Source organism: Lithobates pipiens, unplaced genomic scaffold, assembly GCF_037356315.1.
Source record: "Lithobates pipiens isolate NorthernLeopardFrog02 unplaced genomic scaffold, aLitPip1_a1.2 Scaffold_11, whole genome shotgun sequence".
NCBI classification, from domain to species: Eukaryota; Metazoa; Chordata; class Amphibia; order Anura; family Ranidae; genus Lithobates; species Lithobates pipiens.
Window position 1 is genome coordinate 5730280 of NW_027507696.1, and position 18531 is coordinate 5748810.

Here is an 18531-nt window from a genome sequence, read left to right on the forward strand (position 1 = left end):
CACTTGGGTACCGCGCTATTGCAAAATGACGGCAATAGCGCGGACCCACATTTTCGGGACTACGTCTATTGACGTAGTCCCGGTTACGAGCGGCCTGCGCGCCCCCTGAGGGGCGCGCGCGGCGCGCTCTGTGATCGGCGAGTCCGTGAGACTCGCCTGATCACCGATCCGTGTAAGGGGTCGATCCCGACCCCTTATCACGTGATCAGCTGTCAGCCAATGACAGCTGATCATATGATAAAACGGAGCCGGTAATCGGCTAGTATTCCTCCTCGCGCTGACAGCGCGAGGAGAAAAAAAAAAAGCCGATCGCCGGCGGCCGTGTTCGGGACATCAGTCCCGATCACGGCCAGCAATTTAAACGGACACCTGCCCCCTGCCAGTGCCCACCTGCCACCCGCAGTGCCATCCTGAAATAAAGTAAGTGCCCCCCTGTCAGTGCCACCCAGCAGTGCCCATAGTGCCCACAGTGCCACCCAGCAGTGCCCACAGTGCCACCCAGCAGTGCCACCCACAGTGCCACCCAGCAGTGCCACCCACAGTGCCACCCAGCAGTGCCACCCACAGTGCCACCCACAGTGCCACCCAAAATCTGCCTCAAAGGTGCTGCACCCCAGTGCCGCCCATCAGTGCCCAGCAGTGCCGCCCATCAGTGCCGCCCATCAGTGCCCATCAGTCCCATCTATCTGTGGTACCTATCAGTGCCCATCCGTGCCACCCATCCGTGCCACTTATCCGTGCCACCCATCCGTGCCATCTTATCTGTGCCCATCTTTGCCCATCAGTGCCGCCTTACCTGTGCCCATCGGTGCCGCCTTATCTGTGCCTATTAGTGCCGCCTTAACTATGCCTATCAGTGCAGCCTATCAGTGCCCACCAATGCAGCCCATCAGTGCCCACCAATGCAGCCCATCAGTGCCCACCAATGCAGCCCATCAGTGCCCACCAATGCAGCCCATCAGTGCCCACCAATGCAGCCCATCAGTGCCCACCAATGCAGCCCATCAGTGCCCACCAATGCAGCCCATCAGTGCCCACCAATGCAGCCCATCAGTGCCCACCAATGCAGCCCATCAGTGCCCACCAATGCAGCCCATCAGTGCCCACCAATGCAGCCCATCAGTGCCCACCAATGCAGCCCATCAGTGCCGCCTAATCAGCGCACTTCAATGAAGGAGAAAAATGACCCGTTTGCAAAATTTTATAACAAACTATTAAAACATGATTTTTTTTTTTTTTTTGCATCTTTTTTTGTTTGTTTAGCAAAAAATAAAACTCCGAGCTGCAACTAAATACCACCAAAAGAAAGCTCTATTTGTGGGAAAAAAAATGATAAAAATGTCATTTGGGTACAGTGTTGTATGCCCGCGCAATTGTCATTCAAAGTGCATCAGCGCTGAAAGCTGAAAATTGGTCTGGGACTGAGGGGGGTTTAAGTGCCCAGTAAGCAAGTGGTTAAAGTTTATTTAACTCAGTAAAAGGTTAAAAAAGCCAGGTATGTCACTCACAAACATCCGTTGAGTAGTAGCATTGGTATTTACAGCCTCCACTGTTGCCTCCTTCCCCGATTTTAGGCTCCCTGCAGTAGCTAGCAATACGGATGGTTAAGTACTCGGTTCGCTTGCTGGCTGCAGGTACACTCTTTCTCCACGCCTCACACGCACGGACCTGCCGGCTCTGGATGACGTCACTCGCAACGGGGGGGCGGATCTCTCAACGTGTGTACTGACTCTGACGCTGGCTATAACTGTTCCCAAGACAACATGTTTCGGAGGCGTGGCCTCCTTCTTCAGGTGACGCCCTAGTGTGTGCTTACAGCATAAATACGCTGACACCCTCCCCGCCCTCCCTGCTAGTGCCAATCACAGGGAGCCTAACATCTAGGGGAGGAGACAAGCCCATCTACCAATCAAGAAGAGCGACAAGGAAACAAGGATATTATAAGACTACTATTACAATCATAGCTATTAGAAGTGTCTTTCAATGTATATCTGCATGTAACCATAACAAGGAAATAAAATAAAATTATATATACATAAAATTAAGATAATACTAAAGACTGAACCAACAAAATTAGTATATATAAGGAATTAAATTAGAAAAAAGAATTTTATATCAAATTAAAATTAAAAATAAAAATAATAATAAAAATAAATAAAATAAAATAAAAATAAAAATAAGACTGAAAAATAAAAATAAAATTAATATAAATAAAAATAAAAACAAAAAATATATATAATTATATACATATATATATATATATATATATACACATACACACACATGCACCTGGAAAAATTCTTCGCAAATGGATGAATGAACTATATGAATTTTTTAAAAGAGGATAAAAGATTAACAAGAAAAAAAAATAAAATTTTTTTGAAATATATATATAAATTAGAAGTCTATTAGAGGGGACTAGTACAGATGGGTTTCTGAGATATATAGATATATAGATATATAAATATAAATTTTCTTCATATGGAGACAAGAGCTATTTCTTTGTAGCAAGTGTATATATATATATATATATATATATATATATATATATATATATACACATAACAAATACATCATATATATATATATATATTATATATAATATACAAATATTCTGCATATATATCTCTCTCTGTATATACTTGCACCTCTGCATACCAGCATGCATGTTATCAGCTTATGCACTGATGGCACGTGTAAGGCTGCAAATGGGCAATGATCAGGCTGCACTGATGGGCACTGACCCTTATTTTGCTTCAAAATTCTTTATTTAAAATGTAAAAAAAAAAAAAGTTTTTTTCCTCATACTTCCCTCTTAACCTCCCTGGCGGGATGATTATTTCAGATTTTAGGTGCTGAAAGCGGTACAATTATTTTGCATGGAAATTTGGCGTTTTTATATCGTAGTCCTGTAATTCTTAGCTATAACTCACTTAAATCTGTCCAAACCATAGTCTAATAAACAAACATCCCGGGTATAATAAAGTTTGAAAAATGAAATCATAAATTATAATATAATAAATATAAATTATAGCAAATAATATAACAAAAATGATTCAATAATGTAATCAAAAACACTGAAATTTGCTGAGTTGCAGAATTGTCGCTGTCATTACTTTTCAGTATTTGATGACGGATCTCCCCACAAATCGCTATCGCTCAATTCTGCGAGTGATTCTAATTTATTATCGCTGTTTTCTAGCTGGTCTAAAACCATTTTTGATGTAAAGGGACAGTTTTGGTTGCTATGGACAATCTCCAGTTTCCAGACATAAAGAACAGTTTTTATAATATAAAACTGCATGCAGGACACTGGGCAGACCACTAGGGACAAAGGGGATGTGACATAATTACATACAGCAATGTAATCTGTAAGATTACATCATACTGTATGTATACTGTGTGTTTCACTTTTTGAATTTTGGCGCCGTTCTCCGTCCCCGTGCGTCGCAACGCTCGCAGGGAACGGAGATCGGCTCCGTGATAGATCGAGTGGAGCACGGCTCGCTCGTACAGCGAGGGGGGGGGGGGGGGGGGACATCGCTGGATCCAGGGGACAAGGTAAGTAAACCTCTCCCTGGATTCAGCGATCCCAAGTCTGGCTCTGGGGGTTACCGCTTTTGGTATAAAATCTCCACCCCGAGCCAGACTGGGGAATACCGCCAGGAGGGGTTAAAATAAGTGTGCGTGTTATACGCCGATAAAGGGGTACACCTCTTTTTCTGCAATACCCGCAGACAAAAAAAAACTAGCAAACATGAGCAGTTAACCCATGCAGTATGCACCCAGCCCCACTGCATGGGAAAATAAAAATTGCCCGGAGTTCTTCCTTAAATATAAAAAAAATAAAAAAAAAACTATAATTACTTGCTCTGTGTGCTGGCGCCGAGTAGGCTCCTCCCACCTTCATGTGTCTCATGTAGTAAGCTGGGTGCCAAGGAGGCACCTGTGTGTCTGTGTTCCCACTGGGCACTGAGTTGGGCTGTGCGCATCCCTTAGCCCTTGTACACACGGGTCGGACATTCCGACAACAAAATCAAATCGGATTTTGTCCGAAACTGGTGTTGCATACACACGGTCAGACAAAGCGGTCGGCAAATCCGATCGTTCGTAACGTGGTGACGTTATTTCCTTACGACGGGACTACGTTCAGGCTAGTAGCCAATAGCTTTGATCTCGTAATTTGATCTGAGCATGCGTGGCACTTTGTCCGATCGGAATTCTCTACACACAATCGGACAAAGTCCGATCGGATCATGTTGTCGGAAAGTTTTATAGCCCAGCTCTAAAACTTTGTCGGTCGGATATTCCGACAGAAACAGTCCGATGGAGCCCACACAGGGTCGGATTATCCGTCAACACGGTCCGATCGGACATTTTCCGTCGGAATGTCCGACCGTGTGTACAAGGGCTGAGACACACACATAAATACTGACTGACAGCAGCCTATCCCTCTGCTGCCCTCAGCTTCTCCAGTGAGGGAGCAGAGACACGGAGCCAGGTAAATATGTAGGGATGGAGGGGAGTAGGACAGATGGGTGTGTGACCGATAAAAACCGATAAAAACATCAAGATGAAAATAAGGATGATTGGCCTTTACCATACACTACAGATCTCAAATATATTCACAAACAACTAACACAGCCTTTTTCAACCAGGGTGCCTTGAGGTTTCATCATGGGTGCCTTGGCAAAATGCCTAAAAATTCATCACAAATTGTATACAAGCCAGCAGGTGGATCAAGCCTGCCTTTTAATTACACAAAGCCAACAAAAGTCACAGGTTTTCATTAAGCTCCATTATGACTTTCTAGACACTGGCATCCTAACAACCAATGACATCATCGGATAAGGAGGAGGTATGTTGCCTCCACAGCATCCTTGTTTGACCCTCCTGTCCTGTGCCCCTCTCCCTCACCACTGGGTTAACATTACCTGACTGATGGACAGAAACCGATGGGAGAGAAATGAGAAACATTGGAATACTAGTCAGTACCAGTGTGCAAAAGTGTATTTGCTTTGGAAGAATAAGGCCTCTTTCACATGAACGATCCGTTCAGGTCCGCCTGGCAGTTCAGTCGGACCTGAACAGATGCTCCATAGAGGACTATGGAGTGTCGGATGTCAGCGCTGATATCCGACCCGCTCCGATCCGAAAAAGTGTGACGGAGGAGAAACCTACTTTTCCCATCCGTCATCGGATCGGGTGACGGACGGACTGTGCGCGGTCCGTCGTCATCCGATCTCCCATAGGGGAGAGCGGCGCTCTGACAGGCCCGTCTCTGCGCAGTGATGGACCTGTCATCTTCCTGCTCAGCGGGGATCGATGGAGCTATCCCCGCTAAGCAATCGGATAGCCACGGAGCCGATCATTATTGATCCGCCCCGTGTGAAAGAGCCCTTAGAATCGTTTTTTTACATTTTAGAAAAGGGGGTGCATTGAGACTGTCCATGGTTTTAAAGGTTGCCTTGACTGAAAAAAAAAAAAAAAGGTTGAGAAACACTGAGCCAACGAGTTCCAGTCTAAACAGCAAAAGCCTTGATCCAGGGCACCTACCGTATTTATCGGCGTATAACACGCACTTTTTTTCCCCCCTTAAAAATCAGGGGGAAATCGTGGGCGCGTGTTATATGCCGATCCCCCGCCGATTGCGAGTCTGTGGTCGGCTTTTGGTCACCTTTGGCCGAAAGCCGCCGAGAACGGCCAAAAGCAGGACATCCGGCTCTGTATCTCGGCGGCGCCATTTTTAAATGGCAAAGCTGAAAATGACACAGACAAGGCAAGGCTGCCGATGGACACAGACAAGGCAAGGCTGCCGATGGACACTGGCAAGGCTGCCGATGGACACTGGCAAGGCTGCCGATGGACACTGGCAAGGCTGCCGATGGACACTGGCAAGGCTGCCGATGGACACTGGCAAGGCTGCCGATGGACACTGGCAAGGCTGCCGATGGACACTGGCAAGGCTGCCGATGGACACTGGCAAGGCTGCCGATGGACACTGACAAGGCTGCCGATGGACACTGACAAGGCTGCCGATGGACACTGACAAGGCTGCCGATGGACACTGACAAGGCTGCCGATGGACACTGACAAGGCTGCCGATGGACACTGACAAGGCTGCCGATGGACACTGACAAGGCTGCCGATGGACACTGACAAGGCTGCCGATGGACACTGACAAGGCTGCCGATGGACACTGACAAGGCTGCCGATGGACACTGACAAGGCTGCCGATGGACACTGACAAGGCTGCCGATGGACACTGACAAGGCTGCCGATGGACACTGACAAGGCTGCCGATGGACACTGACAAGGCTGCCGATGGACACTGACAAGGCTGCCGATGGACACTGACAAGGCTGCCGATGGACACTGACAAGGCTACATTGATGGGCATTTAGATGCAAGTTTTTTTTTTTTCTTAAACTTCCCTCCTAAACTTGGGGTCCTAAAGTCAGAACTCTGGATCTGCATATTTGTTTTCAGTAATTGACAGTGTTTTGCGCTGACGCGTGTTATACACCGATAAATACAGTATTTATCATGTGGCACAATAGAATCTGAGTGGCTCTAGACCAGGGATATACAGTAAGCGGACCACCAGCTGTTGCAGAACTACAAGTCCCATGAGGCATAGCAAGACTGAGCCACAAGCATGAAACCCAGAGGCAGAGGCATGATGGGACTTGTAGTTTTGCAACAGCTGGAGGTCCGCTAATTGCATTTTCCTGCTCTAGACTAATCACTGGAGATCTGACCTGTTCAGGACAGTGGAGAACTATTAGGAATATTCATGCCAACCAGAGATGCCACAAACCCCTTGTCATCAGAGCACGTGGTGTCACTCACACACTCGCAGACTTTAGAAATAAAACACAGGTGTTGTATTGTTCTGCAGGACATAGTCCTAACACACAGGACCAGATAGAAGTCTGTCCTTGATGAAGACACTGCCGTCTATGTAGTTCTGTTATTTGCTGCTTTAGGGTAACACAGACACACACATAGCCTCCAATTTATGGAAGTGCGGACACAACACACCAAACAATGCATGAATAATAAACCAGGTAAGGGTCCTTCAGCACTAGATCTGTCACATGTAACCCCCCCCCCCCCTATATCAACAATAGGCCCCCCCCAATACTAAAATGCAATACTGTACCTAGGTAACACCTGAAGCAGCCTAGAGCACAGGACTATCAATCCATAATAAATGCTCATTGGCCCTAAATCTACAGAGGGTCCCCAGCAATCCAGGGGTCCCATCAACAGAAGACCAGAGGCAGCACTGGTGGGCACTGATAATCAGTGCAGATTTCCCTTTCACACAAGCCGGTTATCAGCTCTCCTCACACTGTCAACGGGAGGAAAGGAATGCCGATAACTGGCTTGTGTTTAATGTGTTGATCACATGGTAAAGAGCCACCGATTGTCTCTTTACCCTGATCTGTGATCAGTCGTGTCCCGAGAGGACACAACTGATCAGAGTGCACTGCAGCGGGCGCGATCACGGGGAGGACATCATACAACGCCCTCCCAGAGCTGGCCGGCCGCACTGTAGATGTAATTCAACTAGGGTTGAAACAACTAATCGATTATGAAATTAATCGATTACTATTTTCATAATCGATTAATCGGCCAGTAACAAAATGGGGTTAAAGTTAATGAGTTCTGATGATATTTACTAGATTGACCCTTTAATAGTCTATCTCTCCTCTAATAGTATATACTAGAGGTCGACCGATATGGGTTTTTCTCTGGCCGATGCCGATGCCGATATTTAGAAATCATGGCGGCCGATAGCCGATATATGATGCCGATTTTTTTGGGCCGATATGTTAGGCCGATTTTATTTTATTTATTTTTAATCCCCCTTGATCTAACACACCTTTCCCACTGGGGCGTTTTTTAAGGCGCTTTTGGGCTAAAAATAGCGCCTGTAAAGTGCCTGTAAAATGGCTCCCCTGCAGTCTGTGTGAAAGACAGAGTGCTTTCACACTGAGGCGATGCGCTGGCAGGATCTTAAAAAAAAAAAGTCCTGCAAGCAGCACGTTTGGAGTGGTGTATACCGCTCCTCCACCACTCCTGCCCATTGATATGAATGGGCACCACTGCCGAAGCGCATGCAATGCGATTTGGCAGCGGTGCTTCATGGGCGCATTTAACCTCTTCCTTGGCCGCTAGCTGGGTTATATGTGCCCCACTAGCAGCCAAATAGCACCGCTAAAATGATGGTAAAGAGCCGCTAAAACTTGCGTTTTACCATCAACGTCTGCCCGCTCCAGTGTGAAAGCAGCCTTCATAAGTGATACAGAAAATTTCTTACACTTAAAGCGGAGGTCCACCCTAAAATGGACCTTCTGCTCATCGGAACCCTCCCCCCCTCCGGCGCCACAATTGGCACCTTTCAGGGGGGAGGGGGGTGCAGTTACCTGGATAATCCAGGTAACTGCACCCACTTCCGGGCTAGCTCTCTGCGGAAAGGGGCGTACATTACGCCCCTTTCCGCAAGTGCCCGCCCCCTTCCGCAAGTGCCCCGTTGCCTGCTGGGAAACACACAGATCCCAGAGGCAGCGGGGACCGTCCTCATTGCGCAGCGCGGCTCACGCATGCGCAGTAGGGAACTGGGAAATTAAGCCGAAAGGCTCCATTTTCCTGATTCCCATACCCAAGATGGCGGCGGCGGCAGCACTCGAGTGTCGATCTAGAGATCGGCTTTGGGTGCCGACATCGCGGGCGCGCTGGACAGGTAAGTGTCATTATTTTAAAAGTCAGCAGCTGCAGTATTTGTAGCTGCTGGCTTTTAAAAAAAAAAAAAAAAAAAAAAAACGCGGAGTCCCGGCGGACTCCCGCTTTAAACATTTATTAAACAAAACAAACCTCCAATCAGTTTACTTGTATGTATGATCTAGATTAAAAAAAACAAACAAAAAACCTATATATTAAATAAAAACAGGTAGTCAAAACTTTTGGACAAAAAAAAAAAAAAAATGGGCTAACTTTACTGTTTTTATTTTATTTTTTAAATGGTGTATTTTTTTCCCAAAAAAATGCATTTGAAAGACCTCTGTGCAAATGCCGTGTGACATAAAATATTGCAACAACCGCTATTTTATTCCCTAGGATCTCTGCTAAAAAAATATATATATATTTTGGGGGGTCTAAGTGATTTTCTGTCAGAAAATACAGGATTTTTACTTGTAAGCAACAAGTGTCAGAAAAGATTTAGTCTTTAAATGGTTAAACTGAGAACTTCTACACAGAGATGATTTAGTCATTCAGAAGTGTAAACATTGTATCATTTAGTTCTTTTCTTGGCAGTCTGCCCAGAGAGGAGGAAAGTGTTGCTATGACGACTCAGACAACTCACACTGACTTCTTACAGAACTCATTTCAAAGTCCCGCTGTAGAATCGGCTTTTTATTAACACAATCGGTCGATGCCGATTATTTAAAAAACGGCAAATATCGGCCGATATATCGGTCGACCTCTAGTATATACACTATATCTCTCCTCTAATAGTATATACACTATATCTCTCCTCTAATAGTATATACACTATATCTCTCCTCTAATAGTATATACACTACCGTATTTGCCGGCGTATAAGACGACCCCCTAATTTGCCAGTGAAAAGTTAGGTTTTGGGCTATACTCACCATATAAGACTACCCCCCTTCGGAGGCAACACCATTTTAAAAAAAACATCAGAAACGTAAAAAACAAAACAAAAAAAAACACATCAGACTTAACATCAGAAAAAACTTGTGAACTACAAGTCCCAGAGATCCCACAATTGGCAGGCAGCAACAATGAATCCTCTCCTCCAAAGCACCATAAATCATACCTGTATTTTTGGGGAGATCTGGAGCTGGATGTGCAGTACAGGATGCTTTAATATGTAGAGCGCCAGGTACACATATGATGCTGTGTTAGTACAGCAGGGCCAAGAACACTGCAGAATACAGTGTGCATACAATGTGCACCGTTAAGCCAATCATGGCAGGCAATGTATTATCTTAATCTGTTGATTATACAAAGCCTGTTCAGATTGGCAGAGGCTGTGACATCATCAGCCCGTGCCGCTCTGACTCATTGTGCTGTATCCTGCTCGGATTGGCAGAGGTTGTTACTCCAATCCGAGCAGGCTTAGCAAGGCTGTATTCATCAACAGAGTGCATCGGCCACCGGGATTGGCTGAGCGGTGCATACTGTATGTATACAGTATTACCGAGCACTCGGCGGACTGAAATCCATTGCGGGCACTTCATACCCGGCGTATAAGACGACCCCCACTTTTTGGCTGTGTAATTTAGGTGTAAAAGGTCGTCTTATACGCCGGAAAATACGGTATATCTCTCCTCTAATAGTATATACACTATATCTCTCCTCTAATAGTATATACACTATATCTCTCCTCTAATAGTATATACACTATATCTCTCCTCTAATAGTATATACACTATATCTCCTCTAATAGTATATACGCTATATCTCCTCTAATAGTATATACAATATATCTCTTCCAATAGATTATATAGTATATCTCCTCTAATAGTATATACAGTATATCCCCTCTAATAGTACATACATTATATCTCTCCTCTAATAGTATATACAGTATATAGCCTCTAATAGTATATACAGTATATCTCTTCTAATAGTACCGGTGTATATACAGTATAGCTCTCCTCTAATAGTATGTACAGTATATATCCCCTCTAATATATATATATACAGTATATCTCTTCTGTCTGTTATTCTCAGAGTGGATTAGATATTTTTCTCCCTAATCATATAGTTGGTTATTTATATTTACCACTGTATATAGAGATATTTAAGAATAAATTGCCTTTTTTTTAAACTTTACATATTAAATTATACACCACACTTTTTTTTTTTAAAGGTTATTAACCGAAACAATAATCGGCCAACTAATCGATCATGAAAATAATCGTTAGTTGCAGCCCTAAATTCAGCTATAGGGAGGTCGGCAAGTGGTTAAAATAAAATGGCAGCTATCAATTACTGAAAACAAATATGCAGATCGAGAGTTCTGACTTTCTGATCTGATTCTGATAAAAAAAATTTTACTCACCTCTAAATACCTGTTGCTAGGGGGTCCCTCGTAGTCTGCCTTCTTCCTTGCCCGGGCTGGTGACATCACTTCCCCTCGCGCCGCACAGTCATCTGGGACCCGTTACGTGTCCCAATGACTGCGTGGCGTATCATGGCGCCCTGCGCCGCTCGCGCATGCCCGGGTGTGAAGCCACAGCCGGGAGCCCACAGTAAGAATGATGGTGCCACGAGCGGAGCGCTAAAAATATCACCTGTTGACGATTGGGACGAGATATGCGACTTCCCTTTCAGATCCCTGGTCTCCCTGAGAGATCGACTAATACAGTTCAAGATGGTCCATCGCCCATATTTTATCCCACACAGGACTACACAAAATAAACCCCTTTATTCATATTTTGTGGACCTGCCCAGCCATTGGCGACTATTGGAAGGAGATATTAAAAGGTCATAACACAGGTCGCCACCATATCGCTCCAACCTGCCATAGAAATTTGTATATTGGGCCTGATAGAGCAAATAATTCCTACTGTGGCACGCTGCGCCGTGGTCAGGCTACTTCTCTTTTACTCCCCCAAAGACATAGTCCCCCTCCCTCCCTCCCTGTGGAAACAACAGCCTGCCTCTTTACAAAGATTGTTATGCCAACAGGGGTTGCCCGCAAAAATATGACAAGGTCTGGTCCAAATGGCTAGCGGACCCCTCCGCGGCCTCCGATTCACACCCTACTTAAACGGGTTGTAAAGGTAAATGTTTTTTCACCTTAATGCATTCTATGCATTAAGATGAAAAAACATCTCACACTGTCGGCACCCCCAGCCCCCCCCGTTTTACTTACCTGACCCCTCGAAAATCCCGCGCTCGCCCCCGACTTCCTCTTCGCTGCTCAGCCTGGCCACTGATTGGCTGGAGTGGATGGATTGAAAGCAGCGCAGCCATTGGCTCGCGCTGCTGTCAATCACATCCAATGACGCGGAGCGCCGGGGGGGGGGGCGGGGCCGTGTGATACAGCGAGCGGCTATAGCCGCCGGCTGTATCACGGGAGCGCGCCCGCAGGTGCTTCTCACCATACGAGGGAGCTTACATGAACGTGAGAAGTACCTGCGGGAGGAAGCCGAGACAGCCGCCGAGGGACCCCAGAAGAGCAGGTTCGGGGGCCACTCTGTGCAAAACGAGCTGCACAGTGGAGGTAAGTATAATATGTTTATTATTTAAAAAAAAAAAAAAAAAAAAAAAAAAATTTTACTTTACAATCCCTTTAACCCTTTATCTTCTGCTAATGAATAGGAATCTGCAATTGTGAATGTAACATATTTCTGAGACGCACGTTTTTAGCCCCATGCTGCCCTCCTACCTATGGAGCCAGCCTGCTGAGACCACCATGATGCCTTAAATTCACTGCCGCGTTTCATGTAACCGTTTGCCTTATACCATAAGTCTGTACGTAACAAAATTATCACTCGCCATGACCAATGTATGTTGTTTTTGTGTTAAGTGTTTTAAAACTAAAAAAAATAAATAAAAAATAAATAAAAAAGCGCCAAAAAATAAAAAAGGGCTCCTGCTTGCAGCTTCTTTGAGGCACTTTAGGAGCGGTGCACACATCACTGCTAAAGCGCCCATTGAAATCAATATGCAGTGATGCCAAAGCAGCGCTTTTAACCCATTTTTGGCCGTTAACAGGGGGTTAAAAGCGCCCCACTAGCGGCCAAAAAAAAATAACGATAAAGCGTCACTATTTTTACCGCCGAGGCCCAGGTGCTGGGAGTGTGAAAGTGCCCTAAAGGTTCAGTTCCAGGAGCTTCTTCATAAGTCCAACTTGTTTGCACGTCCAGAAATGGTCAGCACTTGCAGGCGAAGGCTGAGAGCGCTGATCAGTGTGTTCCGATAGGGGGGGGGGTCACCTCAGGGGGGAGATCGCTGCACCAATATCGCTTGTATTGGTACAGCGATCTGTCAGGTTTTTTTTCCCCGTTCGATGGGTTGTGTGTACCCAGCTTTACAGGATTGGACATGTGACACATCTTTGAAAGTTGGTATGTAGGAGACTTATTGTACATGTTCAGAGTCCGTGCTTCCGATTGTCAAAACCAGAAAGTGCCACAAGCATTTCTGCCATACGGCCACTCAAAATGCAGAATGCAGAATTCTTAAAGCTTGTCTGAGCTTTCAGAAAAAAAAAAAAAAAGGGGGGGTGGCAAAGAAATTAAATCACAATCTGCAGTGCCAAGTGAGGAGAGCTCTGAGAGCTGATTGGAGGGACGAGACACTCCCATTCACACAGGAACAGAGCTGAGGCTGTCAATCAGCTTGAGCTCCCCTCTCCTGTCACCATTTTTCTCTTGGTGTCAGGAAAACTTGTCAGAAGTGATTCATGCTGAAAGCAGTGGAATGAAGCAGCAGGCAGAAATGAAACTTGGTGCTCTTAATTGAGACCAGTACACACTATAGAGGGATATGCTTCTTTCATATTTCATGTATGAGCATTACAACCACTTTAACGCAGAACTAAACCCTCCCATCATTTTCAGCCAAGGAAGCTGCCATCTTGGCCTCTGATCTTCAACTGTCATGATCAATTATGGCGCAGCAGGCGGCCAGAGGCGGCGGGGGGCAGCAGGCGGCCAGAGGCGGCGGGGGGCAGCAGGCGGCCAGAGGCGGCGGGGGGCAGCAGGCGGCCAGAGGCGGCGGGGGGCAGCAGGCGGCCAGAGGCGGCGGGGGGCAGCAGGCGGCCAGAGGCGGCGGGGGGCAGCAGGCGGCCAGAGGCGGCGGGGGGCAGCAGGCGGCCAGAGGCGGCGGGGGGCAGCAGGCGGCCAGAGGCGGCGGGGGGCAGCAGGCGGCCAGAGGCGGCGGGGGCAGCAGGCGGCCAGAGGCGGCGGGGGCAGCAGGCGGCCAGAGGCGGCGGGGGCCGGAGAAATGTTACCTCTCATCCCCCTTTTAAAGTGGGAATAAAGGCAGCTGTACCCCCCCTTTCCTCCAATAGTACCCACCCCTCGCCGGCATCTTCCGTGTGCCAGTTTTCAGCCATCCTCATTGGCCGGCAACAGGATGACATCCGTCCTGCACATGGAGTTAGTCATCCCGGCACACAGGGATCGGGCCCGCTGCTGTAAGCAGAGCTGCACATGCACAGTTCTGTTTACATGCCGGGGATCACTGTGAGCAGGTCGGTGCGTTTCATTGGATATCTCTCCTGCAATAACCAGCCTGCCGGCTCGCAGAAGGACTTTAGTTCCATTTTAAGGTGACTATACACAATGCAATCTGATCAGACAACCTCCAGCTCTACCACCAACTTTGTAGTGCAGCAGCCTTCCTGATTAGATTCCAATGTCTTGTTTATGGGTGTCCTCCCATTACATAACATTGGTAAGCCTACAGGAGATTGTACAATCAGATTGCACAGTGTATGACCATCATTAAGAAATTCCTTTGTAAATAATCTGAGAAAGAAACAAAAAAAGGAAAATGATGGAGGGTGCAGGGAGGAAGGAAGATTGTGAAAGTAACACAGACGATGCAGATAAAGAGTATTTCTCCTTCACTGGCTCAACCGAGCCGACTGTGTGCAGGGGCCCCCAAAACTACAAGCAGGGATCCAGCAGACATTGGTGTCACACAGAATGGAAGAAGCAGAAAGGGAATCGACCTCCACAGAACATCGGTCACTTCGAAATAAAATCCTGTCCCCCCCGAAACTGGTGAAAGGCCCCTCAGCATGCCAGGGGACACACTGACCTACAAAGGCCAGACAGGACATAAATCAGAACAGGGCCCCACCATTCTGCAAGGGGCCCCACCAGACCAGGGGCCCCACCATTCTGCAAGGGGACCCATTAGACCAGGGGCCACACAATTCTGCAAGGGGACCCACAATTCTACAAGGGGACCCACAAAACCAGGGGCCCCACCATTCTGCAAGGTGCCCCACCATTCTGCAAGGGGACCCATTAGACCAGGGGCCCCACCATTCTGCAAGGGGACCCATTAGACCAGGGGCCCCACCATTCTGCAAGGGGACCCATTAGACCAGGGGCCCCACCATTCTGCAAGGGGGCCCATTAGACCAGGGGCCCCACCATTCTGCAAGGGGGCCCATTAGACCAGGGGCCCCACCATTCTGCAAGGGGGCCCATTAGACCAGGGGCCCCACAATTCTGCAAGGGGACCCATTAGACCAGGGACCCCACAATTCTACAAGGGGCCCCACAATACCAGGGGCCCCACAATTCTACAAGGGGACCCACAAAACCAGGGGCCCCACAATTCTACAAGGAGACCAAGAAGACCAGGGGCCCCACCATTCTGCAAGGGACCCCATAGCAGAGTCAATGACACCAGTGCTGATCACAGCCGCCTAGAACAGTTTTCTTCTCACAGTCAGGTGACAGACACCTACCCCTCTCCACCCACCCCAAGGAAACTCAGGGGCCACATAGAGCTATGGGGGGGCCACCAAACCAGGGTGTGCAGCTAAGGGGCCCTGCAGCCCTGTCCCTCCTCTATATCTAGCCGGTTCTGTGTTCCCCGCGGGCAGCCCCGGTCTCTCTCACCTGCAGACCCGCTCTGCTCGGCCGCTCTGAAGGAAACTCTTCCCCTAACTCGACAACGCAGCCATCTTGGACATCCGGCTCGCCGACGTGTACATTGAGACGTCAGACTTCCCTGCGTGCTGACATCAGGCGGAGCCGCTCAGTCAGCAGCGGCCAATGGCGGCGGTGGGGTGTGGCTTGTGACTGCCAGCTGTCGCCCACACGAGGGGAGCCATAACACTGGTGGGATCCGTGACCCGTGGCAGAAAGCTTAGAGCTTTTCTCATTGACAGCTCATCAAAGCTTGTGCAGCCGAATGGGAACAGCAGAGAGGACTCGGTGCTGAGCTTATCAGAGACAGTTCAGTCACACGACATTGCAGTGCGTCGCTGTTTTTCTGCATCACAAAATCATGGAAAGTCGGGTACATGGGTTCCAATGGCATAGTTCACACCAGCGCCGTGCGTTCCACTGCTTTCCAGTTCCAGGGAAAAAAGTTGTGTTTTCCTGCACAGTACTGGAAAGTAGTAAAAAGCATGAAATAAGCACAAAAAAAGCTCAGAACCCCAAGACAGGAAACAAAAAAACTGCATTAAAAAAGCCTGCGCTGAGAAGTGGCTGAAACCGTTCTGGCCGATGTTTATGTGAACTGTCCCTCATCCAGGGGTCAAGTCCTGGGGAAAAAAGTGTGGAAACTCCCACCCAAGATCCCCTCCCCCACCAAAAAAAAAAAAAAATGATACGATCATATGCACGAACGCTTCAAAAGTGGTATTTTTCATCCAATTTTCGTATTGTGTGTTGAAGCTTAAAGCGTGAGTCCGCCGTTTTTTTTTTTTTTTTAAAAGCCAGCAGCTACAAATACTGCAGCTGCTGACTTTTAAAATAAGGACACTTACCTGTCCAGTGCGCCCGCGATGTCGGCACCCGAAACCGATCTCTCGATCGTCTCTCGGGTGCTGCCGCCGCCATCTTGGGTATGGGAATCAGGAAGTGGAGCCTTGCCGGTGTTCTGCCTAATAGAGTCCGGCCATCAATATGTGTTCGCTCCGTACTGCGCATGCGCAGTACGGAGCAGACGAAGCTTCGGAAAATCTCCGAAGCTGAACGGCGCCTGCCCCGTGAGTGGAGGTGGTAGCCCCACCATCCAAGCGGACATAGGGTTGTGAATTTTAGAGGGCCCCTCGCGGGCGAGCTTCGCTCGCCACGCTTCGGGCTCGGCCTCGCTGCGCTCGGCTCTTTTTTATTCAAACTCTATGTCCACTTGGATGGTGGGGATAGAACCTGGACTCACGGCGCAGGCGCCGTTCATCCTCGGCAATTTTCGGAATCTGTGTTCCTGTGTACTGCGCATGCGCAGTACGCAGGGGACAGCATCTGATGGAGGACCCTATTTGACAAGACACCGGTTCATTTCCCGGTTCCCTACTGCGCATGCGCGAGTCACGCTGCGCAATAAGGATGGTCCCCGCTGTCTCTGGGATCCGTGTGTTTCCCAGCAGACAACGGGGGACCTGCGGAAAGGGCCGTAGATTCTGCGGATATCTATGCCGGAAGTGGGTGCAGATACCTGTACTGTACAGGCACCTGCACCCCCCTCCCCCCTAAAAGGTGGCAATTGTGGCGCCGGAGGGGGGGAGGGTTCCAATGAGCGGAAGCTCCAGTTTAGGGTGGACCTCCGCTTTAACCGTTAGTAAAAAAAAAAAACATCCTCAATAAACATAAATACGGTAATTCTCTGAATAATCAGCATTCATACAATTGTGCTTCCATGCAAATGTGAACATCATGTTCTGATCTTTATTGGGGATGTTATTTTGTATATAGAGTGTTTATGTGGTGAGTTTACACTTTTCATTGAACAGAGTTTGGATAACACAGGGTTAAACGGAAAGGTCATAAATGAACTGCACATTATCTGGACAGAATGCTTGGGGAGATAGTGATGTGTTCCTGCTTAGGAGATGTATGTTAGCTTGGGGGGGCTGCAAACTCTGCAGGGGCTCCAACACACACTCGCTGCTTTTCCAACCCTTCACATATTTCCACATAAACTTCCCTCCTGGCATTAAACTTTGCCAGGTATTGTGCTCAGCTTACCACCCCAAACTGATGTTCCTCCCTCAGCTCACCTCTCTCCCTGCATGTCCTGTGAGCAGAATAGCTGTGCTCCTCCTCTGAGGTCTCTCATCATATGGCACTGAAGATAGAGGAGGGGGGGGATTCAGCGGGACGCACAGAGAAAGTATGCAGGAGACTGGGGGGGAGACAGAAAATCAGGAGGGGCCGGCGGGGAGGAGCGCATCACGAGAGGCTAGACTTGCCGGGCTTCACACGTTTGTTGCACAATTGCAGCAAGTCTGCATTGCATGACTCCGCTCAACTTTCCTTGCAACATTCTGTAGGTCTGCTGCAAGTTCTGGTTCAGCTATGTTGTACACAGTGGCGTAACGACAACCTTCAGGGCCCCGATGCAAGAAACCATGAAGCGCCCCCCTGAACCCCAGCCAGGGCCCTTCCCTCCGAGTCCGGCAGTGGAACTCCAGGACGTGGTCAAAGGTATGACCTTTGTGAGCCCTGTAGTTCCACCACTGACATCAGTAGTTTTTTTTTTAATTTTTAGGTGCCCCATTGGGGGACTGTCCCTAGGCAGGATGGGGTCCCCGTCCCCAGAAGAGATGAGGTCCTTTTCTCCAGGGCAGATTAAGTTACTGTCCCCAGGGGAGATGGGGGTCCCTGTTGCCACGTGAGAAGGGGCCCCTGTCCCCAGGGGGAGATGGAGGGGGTATGTAATGGTGTGTGGGGGATGGGGTCCTCTCACTCACCGTGACCAAGCTGTAGGCCGCGCACTCATCCATGTTGGCCTGGGCTCCATCCAGTGTGCTGGACGGGTGATCAGCATATCTCCCAGAAAGACCTT

General features: G+C 48.0%; 1 protein-coding gene across 8 annotated transcripts in view; it reads right to left on the reverse strand.

Annotated features, from left to right (window-relative positions):
* Nucleotides 1–15708, reverse strand: part of SEC16A (SEC16 homolog A, endoplasmic reticulum export factor) — a 119682-nt gene extending 103974 nt beyond the window's left edge. For all 8 annotated transcript variants that reach the window (XM_077468244.1, XM_077468222.1, XM_077468227.1 and 5 more), the window contains exon 1: nucleotides 15633–15708. The gene's annotated coding sequence lies outside the window, so the exon portion shown is untranslated. The remainder of the gene's footprint in view (nucleotides 1–15632) is intronic.
* Nucleotides 15709–18531: the final 2823 nt, after the last annotated feature.